This window comes from Microtus ochrogaster, chromosome 19 (genome assembly GCF_000317375.1).
Source record: "Microtus ochrogaster isolate Prairie Vole_2 chromosome 19, MicOch1.0, whole genome shotgun sequence".
NCBI lineage: Eukaryota > Metazoa > Chordata > Mammalia > Rodentia > Cricetidae > Microtus > Microtus ochrogaster.
Window position 1 is genome coordinate 29,066,795 of NC_022021.1, and position 9,590 is coordinate 29,076,384.

At 45.1% G+C, this 9,590-nt stretch overlaps 1 pseudogene; it reads right to left on the reverse strand.

The window, feature by feature from the left end:
- Nucleotides 1–1,008: 1,008 nt before the first annotated feature.
- Nucleotides 1,009–1,609, reverse strand: LOC101998423 (annotated as a pseudogene).
- Nucleotides 1,610–9,590: the final 7,981 nt, after the last annotated feature.

A 9,590-nucleotide genomic window follows, 5' to 3' on the forward strand; every position in this document is an offset into this window, starting at 1 on the left:
AGGAGAAGGCTGCTTTCTTCTTCTAACAGAGGCTGCAGTAAGCAAGGTCTCCATCATCTGCATAGTCTGGGAATGCGCAGGTGACTGCAAAGACAGCCGTAGAGGGACAAGAATGGGCATATGGTCCTCATTGGCACAGCATAACAAAGTAATTAAAAATGTCTTAAAATGCAGAAAGCCCCCAAACTGTAAAGTATATCATAGTAGATGTCAAATTAGCATTTTTCTGCTTCTTTTTAACAATGCCATAATCTCATTAATCTACAGAAGGAACTAAATGCATGGACTCCAACCAGTTGGCTGGACATATGTTGCGCATTGGACTGGCCATTTGGCTGGATCAGCTTAAAATGGAGAAACTGCATATTTTGGGGGTACCAAACACAAATCTGGACCTGCTTATTACTTTTGTCCTCTCTTTTTAAAGTGATGGATTTGTAAGTGCCAAAAATTCAGTACCAACTTGCATTTAGAAGGGAAAAGAGAAGGCCCATAAAGAAACATCACAGAGGAGAAGGACAAAGGATTGAGGATGGAGACTCCAAACATGGCTTCAGAGGGGTGCCCTATACTATACGCCGACACCCCCACTGACAATGCTATACATTACAAATGTCAAATCTACTGATTCTGGCTCATTTATAAACAAGGTGGCTCAGCTGATTAAGGATTTTATTTGGGATGTTATCAGGTATTATTAACCATTTAGCATACTGCTTTGTCTTAAACTTTTCTTAACAAATACAAAAATTTAAAAACCTTCCAAATTTAGCAAAAGCAGAACAAATGTATTTTTTGTTTACCCATGTGGCCACACTCATATATGAATGCTCAGGACATTGTCCTAAATGTTTTTTTTTTTACTAGGCAAAGTATTTTATTAACCCTTTTCCAAACTTTATTCCCAGGCTTCTTCAGCTTAATTTGCTGCAAAGAATGAATTGTGTTTAAGCAAAAACTGAAAAGAGCTGCAGTGTCCAAGGGGCTTGGGCTTAAAAATATAATATTAGCGATCTAGATTTGATCAGATCCATAAACAAAAGACCTTTAAAAAGCAGCCATGATATAAAATAGCAGCTCCTGTAACTTCTGCAAAAGTCACTTCTTCAGAAGTCACCTCCGTTCAGTTTGCCTCATTCTTAGAAGCCTCATCAAAATTCTCCACCAGGTCTGGGACTTCATCATCATCATCCTCTCCAGTAGCAAGGGGTGCTTTTCCATCCACAGATTGTTTGGGCAGAGCTTCAGCCAGTCTCCTTAAACTAGTCAGACTGTCTGCCCCAAGCTGGTTTAGAATGCTGGGAAGCATTTCTGTCAGTTGCTTTGTCTCGGCGTGGCCTGTAATGGTGAAGGTGTTTGCTGCCAGAGACGCCTGAACTTTAGGGTTGTTAAAATGGATCACTGTTCCTTGGTTTGTAAACATGTTCACCTCTTCAGTACCAGAGATATTGTTCACCCCTAACTTCTTTAAGGAGAACTGCAGTGTTTTATCATCCGCTGTGGCTGTTCTGTGAACCACCTTCTTCTTTCTGCAAGCAGTTCCTTTCCCAACAATGTGCACTTGTGCCTGCAGCTTGGCCCGTTTTTCCTGGTTCATGATCGTTACTTTCACCTTGTCGGAGTGGAAATGGGGTCGCGCGGGGGAACTAGGGTTCGCGCTCAGGGGGTCTCGGGCGGAGCAGCTGAGATAAGGTGCACACACGCGGAGAGGGCTGTCCTAAATGTTATAAGAATATGCATTTGAATGTGATCCAGGAAGATGCTTGTACTCAGGGCAAATTCATAGCTAGTTCACGGCCAGGCAAGAAGTGTGACATCTTGTGGAAGATGTCAAGGGCAATATGGACTTGCGAAACGTCGGCTCATGCCTAGGGGGGTATGTGTGTTTGTTGGGAGCGATGGTCAGGCTGGGGTCAGAATCACCTTTAGGAAGGAGGCCGCGTTTGAACAGATGGGTGTAGGAGTCTGACAGGCCGAGTCAGCGAGGTGGTTTGGCACCTTCGCACTAGGGCCTGGGATGTCGGAAAGCACAGGGAGGTGCTTGAGTGCACTGGAGGATGACTTTGGAGAAGCAGATGGCGGTCACCAGTTGGGGCTTGGGATTCTATGACCCATCAAGGGGTATTCAGGGCAGTCACGGGTTTCTGCAGTCTTCTGAGTGGAAGAATCTGTCCTTCAGGGTGAGCCTCGTGGAAGTGTGCAAATCTCTCTGTGTGTCGGGGAGAACATCGTTCTGGGGAGATGATGGCAGACCGGGCAAGAAGTGATAAAGTCTTTGTCTGAGGAAAAACAGTGGGAAGCAGGGATGGGGTACAGGTGGGATGACCCCAAAAAACAGGAGTCACGTGATATTGAGACCACTTGGTGAGGCAACAGGATCAGAAGACCCCAAGATGATCATCTGAAATAACTAGGTGTTTGCAGGCAGGCTGGCCGGTGACACAAAGCACTCTGATTGACAAAATGATGAATGGACAAATGTGTTTGATTTCAGGTGCCTTTCAGAACAGTATGTTCACGCTCAGGAGGCCGAGGAAGGAGGATCTCTGAGTCTGAGACCAGTCTGGTCTACTTAGGAAGTTCCAGGCCAGCCAGGGGACACACAGTGAGACCCTGTCTCAAAACAAAACAAAAACGCCTCACAAACAAACAAACAAAAAAACCTAAGACTTTAGTCTCTCAGACTAAGAAGAAGGCTGTGTTGGGACCAGGATGGATGTGGCAAGATGGGGCCCTGGTCTCTGCTCTGTTTTAAGTTGTTTAACACTGCGTCCCTGAACCTAGACACTCTTTTTGACCTTTTTAGAAAAAAAGAAGTTCGCAAGAGGACCAGAAGTTGAAACTGTCTCCTGGAGCTGTCAACGCTGTCATAGTCCTCCGTGGCAGAGAGGACGGAGACGTGTGGTCCAAAGAGGCTGGAGCGCTGCTGTTGACTCTGTATGGAATTTTCAAATTAAAGTGTGTGTGTGTGTGTGTGTGTGTGTGTGTGTGTGTGTGTTCAGGGCCGCAGAGGAAGAGGCTTTCCCTGTAGACAGGGTGCACTTTTGACCTGTGCCCCAAACCCAGAGTTCATGTAGGAGTAGGTTTCAGTCCTAAGGAAGATAGAAGCCATTTAATTTCATTAATCCCTCTTTTTGTGGCAGTAGAATTTTCTAAACGGAAATGAGACCTCAGAGACTCTTGGCATAGAAACGGTAAATTGGAAATCTATCCATGAATATTTCTCTGCATTTAATTAAATGCCAGTCTCTGGAGGCTTAGCAGTGTATGGAGTAATAAACCCATCACACGAAATGGCTAAATATATGCACTTTAGTCCACATCCATTTTCTCCATAACAAGAAGCTAGCTACGCAGACACATTCTGAAGTGGCTGTTTGTGGAGAAATATTCCTAGCACTTATTTTCTCTTCAAACTAACTCTGATCTAAGCAAATGTGGGTTAAATGTGTTTTGTTCAAAGCTGTTAGGGCCATGTGAATTTTTTTTTTCGTATTGGACTTGAGGCTGCTGACAGGATCAAGACCCATTTCTCTCTGGTGATGAAGACCCCCGGTACCACTTCTAAATCGTCCTGTGACTCGTGATTAGTGCCGAGAAAACACCTGGTGAGTTGTTGAGATCCGTTTCCGGTACTGTGAAGTCTGTGGGGATTCTTTTAGGAGTTCCACAATATGGGGGGGGGGGCAAAGGAGGCTTGCCGAGAGCGGCGGCGTCAGAATGTGTGATGTGTGCCTTGGAATTTCATCCATTCAGGAAACACACCTGCACACTTCCTCCCAGAGAGAATCTTCTTTTAATGATCGGTGGGTGAAGGAGTGTGCATGCGTATATTCGTGTGTGTGTGTGTAAAAATCGTATTTCCATTTTACATTTTGTGGGTTAAACTGATTATAATAAACAGCAAAAAAAATGTGTATTTTAAAAAAAGTTTTGCTATTTATTTAGTTAACAGCTTAGAAAACTTTATACACTTTTTTTCTTTTAAAGACAGGGTCTATATGTAGACCAGGCTGGTCTCAAGCTCACAGATTCTCAGAAATCCTGCTGCCTCTGCCTCCCAAGTGCTGGGATCAAAAACATGTGTCACCTTTTCTGGCTCTTTAGTCTTTACTGTTTTTTTATGTGCATTGGTGTTTTGCCTGCATGTTATGTCTCTGTGAGGGCATTAGATCCCCTGGAGCTGGAGTTATGGACAGTTGCGGGTGCTGGGAATTGAACCCAGGACCTCTGAAAGAACAGTCAGTTCTCTTAACCTCTGAGCCATCTCTCCAGCCCCATCTCTTTAACCTTTATGAACAGGAACTCTCTCATTACATTTCACCCCTATTGTAAGGAAAAAGAATGAGTGTGCTCATTGAGCAGGCAGATAAGCCTAATGAACTGGGCTTTAGGTGCGCTCTCTTCACCCTGGCATGTTGTTTAGGGGCAGACAGTGTCTGGCTTGGGGCTCTAGGGTGAGATCTGCTCCAGTGTCAGACGCTGCTCCTTCTTCTTCAAGTATCTTTGTCGGGGCTTCTAGGTGTTCTCTGAGCCCCAGTTGTCTTGTACATAGAGTGGGAACATAAGACAGAGAAGACGGGTTGGGGCTTTGAACAGTGTCTTGTGCCAAACTGTAAACACCAGTGGTCATTAACATCATTTTTTTTTTGGTTTTTTTTTTTTTTGAGACAGGGTTTCTCTGTGGCTTTGGGGCCTGTCCTGGAACTAGCTCTTGTAGACCAGCTGGTCTCGAACTCACAGAGATCCGCCTGCCTCTGCCTCCCGAGTGCTGAGATTAAAGGCGTGCACCACCATCGCCCGGCATTAACATCATTCTTAATAACTGAAGGCTGCTCCAGGCTCCTGGGCTTGGTTTGACTCTCACCGGGGCACCAGGATGCTTGGGTGGTGGCAGTGATGTTAGCTTAGCCTTAGCCCCGGCTCTCTCATGCCTGCTTCCTTTTAGCTCTGCTCTAAGTTTGCTCGGGATGGCACTTGGATTAGAGCAGCCTCCTCCGATGTGCTGTGGCCTCCAAAGCTCTTCCTGCCTCTCCGACAACAGGAGCATTTGGAGAAGTGAGTAACCTCGAGCTGGAGAGGAGTACCAGATTTGAAGCCAGACTGTCTACGTTTGCATCTTCATTTGACACTGTATGATTCTCGTCCACAGGGTCAGCTTTACACAGCGATTCCAGGCTTGGCTGCAGGAATCTCCCATCCTTAGATAGATGACTTAGTATCTCCGAGCTTCAAATGGGGTTAATGACAACCCTCACCTCACAGTTAGCATGAACTGACATAAAACCAAATGACTCTGTAGTAAGAGCTCAGTTAGAAGCTATGGGATGTACACTGAAGGGTTTCCCACAAATGCAGATCGAGTGTTCTTCACTCAAAATATGTGGGATCAAATTATTTCATATTAAAAATTGGTGGCTGGGGGTATTTTCACATGCATGATGAAATATCCTGGGGACGAGACTGAAGTCTAAATATAAAATTCCGTTATGTTTTCTATAAACATTGTCTGCATAGCTCGGACGTTTTTGCAGAACACTTTTAATGTGCCTGCATTTTTACAGTAATCGCGTGAAATCAGGTGTGGAATTTTCCAGCTGTAGTAACATGTCAGGGATCAAAAAGTTCCAAGTTTGGGTGCTTTTCAGATCTTGGGTTTTTGAGGCAGAGACACTGAACCTATGTTATTATTACAGCACGGCCATGAGCCTGTTATTTAAATGTTTACAGGCTTGCGTTTTTATTTTTAACCTGAAATTGGAAACAAAACCAAGCTCCCTTGTCTGCAAAGCCAGGTGGATGTGATAATGTACAGAGCGGACTTGAAACAGAGTAGGCTCTTGGTGGAGGACGTGAAGAATATTACCGCAAATTAACCACGCTGGAGAGACATCGCTGGCCACGGCCTTCCCGTGGCCTGCTTCCTGCCTTTCATGTCATGCCCAAGCCGAACCACATTCCCCACAGAACTGACATCTTTCCAAGGGGATTCCGTTCCAGGTATTGCCACGCAACCCAACCCCGGCCTACACTCAGGCCTGGGTAATTGCTCTGCACACAGACATCACTCCCTGGGCCCCAGTAGAGGCCTGGCCCTTGAGGCTGCTATATTTGATTTCTGTAGGTCAACAAACAAACATTTGAAATTAAATAAGCATGTTAGTCACGGCAGGTTCAGGTTGCTGTAATTAGCTTCTGTCTGGCCTGCTGGAGCAGCAGCAGGCCTCTGCTTCCCACTGCCGGTGCAACGAGAAAACACCCGGCCCAGGGCTCCGGGACTGCTGCCGCCCGCCTGGAGCATTTGACATTGATGCTTTAGGACAGTTGCTGGCAAGGCCCCTTCCTGTGCTAGTGGAGGGAGGCAGGGGGAGCTTTCTCATTGTCAGGCTGTGCTACCGGTCCTGGAAATACACAGACAATCCCTGAGTACAGGGAGCTGTGATGGGGCCAGCACAGGGATGGCGTCGAGATCAGAAGCAAACAGAAACCCTCTTTCTCTTTGGTTCCAGGGCTAACACCGCTTGGGCTTCACATTTCCCAGGGGTGCTTTCTGGGCTAGGTGTCTCCCTTCTGAAATATTAGATTGGTAGCAGAGTCTGTTCCTGCTGCACTGTGGCCTCCTTCTGAGTCTGGGGCCAGCACACCTGTGAATGTGTTTCAATGTCCTTTACCAGTCCTTGTTCAGCTCTGACTCTCTGGGGTGCCTGCTCCTCAACTTGGCTACTTTTTTTTCTGTTTGTTTATCTTTTTTCTTTTTATTTTCTTTCTGCCTTTCTTTCTTTCTTTCTTTCTTTCTTTCTTTCTTTCATTCTTTTTTTCCTGTAGACTAAATTACAGTCTGCTTGTATCACTACCGTGCAACCTGGCAAACCTCGGCTGCATCTAATCAACTGTGGGGTTGACAGTAATAACGATGGTGACAATTCTTTGCTTTGTAAGGTTCTTTTGATCTCTCAAAGCAAACTGCATTTCATTTCCCCCCAGAAACTGCTTTGCCTGCGCAGTCCTCAGTTCTGCCATGCAGCTCTTGGGAGCTGCAGCCGTTAGGCTGCTCTAGAAGAGCAGATCCAACAGGAGAAGGCTCGCTAGCTGGAGGTTGATTAGGAGGGCTTGCTGAATACGGGCAGGGTAGTCCAACACTGCTGGCTTCTCCCTGGAGAAGCTGAGACTCAGGGGGTTCTTCAGTTCACAAAAATGGGGGTCTCGACAGTCCTAATCTGCTCCTGAAGGCAGATAATTTCTGGAGCTTCACAAGCCCGCAGTCCATGTTGGAAGTCTGAAGAAGCCAAGGCGATTCAGGAGAGCGCACCCTGGTGGTGAGGACGAGAGAAAGCACCCAGGCCTAGAACCAGGGTTATATCAGGCCATCCCAACATCCCCTCCACCTGTGATCTGCGGGGGCATGGGAAGGGACCAGTCTTGCAGACCCAATATCCCCTCCATCTGTGATCTGCTGGAGCATGGGAAGTGACCGGTCCTGCAGACTCAAAGCTGCGGGATCTCCACAACACAGGGCAGCAGCAGGATATCCTAGTGAGGGCCCAGCATCGATAGTGTAGCAGAAATCAAGACTCGAAACAGACCGACTCTCTGCAATGAACACTTGACGGTAAAGATACACTAAAGGGTTTTCTGTGTGACTCGTTGGCTCATTGTGTGGCACTTCAGCTTCCATGAAGAGCCCCCCCCCCACCGTTTTTGTTTTTCTCTTAAGTTTTTCTTGGGGGTGGAGAGCTGCAAAGGCAGAGGGCAGGTACAGAGGAATGGGAAATGAACGGGATTAAGATGCGTGCTGCAAAGGACACAGAGGATAAATAAAAAGAAAGTTACAGAAAAAGAAGCTGAGGTTGGAAGCCAGATCTTGTCCAGACACCCTGTTTACAGTATAGCCTAGCTGAAGTTTGTTAAAAGTCAGACCCAGAGGGGTGATAAAAACAGTGGGAACTAGAAAATCCAGAGAAATGTGTTGAAGAGATTAAGGCATGTAATTCTGCAAATACTCTGGGTTCCTTTCTATTTTCATATATATTTCTCCATGTATAGTATATATTACATATATTATATAAAATATATTTCTACATAATCATATATTTATATATTTCCATATATATATATTTGAGACAGGTTCTCTTAGCCTTGACTGTTCTGAAACTCGCTACCTAGGCCAGGAAGGTCTTGAACTCACAGAGATCTGCCTGCTGGAGTCTTCTGCCTGCTGTTTTTAGTGGTTTGTACCACAAGGTCTGACTTATACATGGCTATTTTTAAGAAGAAAATATTTACACGCTCTAATAAGAATATAAGCATCTATATCATGATTGTATGTAACATAGTTTATGCTTATAGTTAATTCTAATGTGACATGTTTGTGTTCAAAGTTTTGCTCAAGTAACAGAAGGGAAGACATTTATCAATGAGGAGCATTTCAATAAGTTTTAAAAAGTCAGTTGCATTGTGAGACAATTGAACTTTGCATCACTGCCCTCTGGTGGTATATTCTGGAATGACAACTTCTATTTTCTTGTTACAAAATCCAAGTGGAACTAAAGAAAAAAAAAATTAACTTATCCAAGATCTTTCTTTCACTTCTTACTAAGATATTTTTGTTGTTGTTGCTTTTTGTATTTTGAGACATGGTTTCTCTGTGTAACAGCCCTAGCTGTCCTAGAACTCACTTTGTAGACCAAGCGGGCCTTAAACTCACAGAGATCCACCTGCCTCTGCCTCCCGAGTACTGGAATTAAAGGCATGAACCACCACCGCCCAGCTTTTCTTGCTAAGATATTAATAGTAAAGCCTGGCATCCTATCTTTGTCCCACATGAAATAAAGATATAAAAGTCTAAAATTATGAGAAAGAGTTGATTTTTACACAAATGTTCAGCTCTCAGAGAAACTGACCATGGCTGTGTGAGTGTTCCACGTATTAGCTACATTCTCACATGGGAGTGTAGCGATGACATCAGTGTCTGTAAACAAACAGGACCCACGACATGTGGCTATGTCACCACTACAGCACACAGGAAGGGGGAGCTCTTCTTTGCTTGCTGCAAAGGGTGAATGACACAGAGGATACTGGTAGCATGTGCTCAGGCCACTGAGATTTACATGGCCATGCTACACAGCCTGACACAGCTCTTCTACACCAGAGGGTCTCCCCTTTCCCCCCCTAAGCCAGCATTCCTAAAGAGGGGTTGTCCTAAAGTCACTAGAAGCAATGAAGGCTTGTGTGTCCTCTGGGATCACTCTCCGCCTTGAGTTAGCTACAGATTCACTCATTACCTGGTCAAGACTTGATCTGCTTCAGCTGTGAATTGATTAATGACATTAACTCCTAGTGGCGACTCTGTCTCCTTCTCTTGGACAACATAATTTGTGAAAAGATTCACAAAATGAACCTCTTAATTGACCGGTAAATGGGAGCTTCCGAGGGCATTTCCACAGTGGCCATCCTGAAAGCTCGCATCCTGGAATTTGTTCTGTTTGGGTATATTTATGTTCAAAGATGCATGTATCTGAGCGTTAATCACACGATTGTAATAGCTTAAAAATGAGATGACCCTGTCTAATACTTACTCAACAATAGGATCG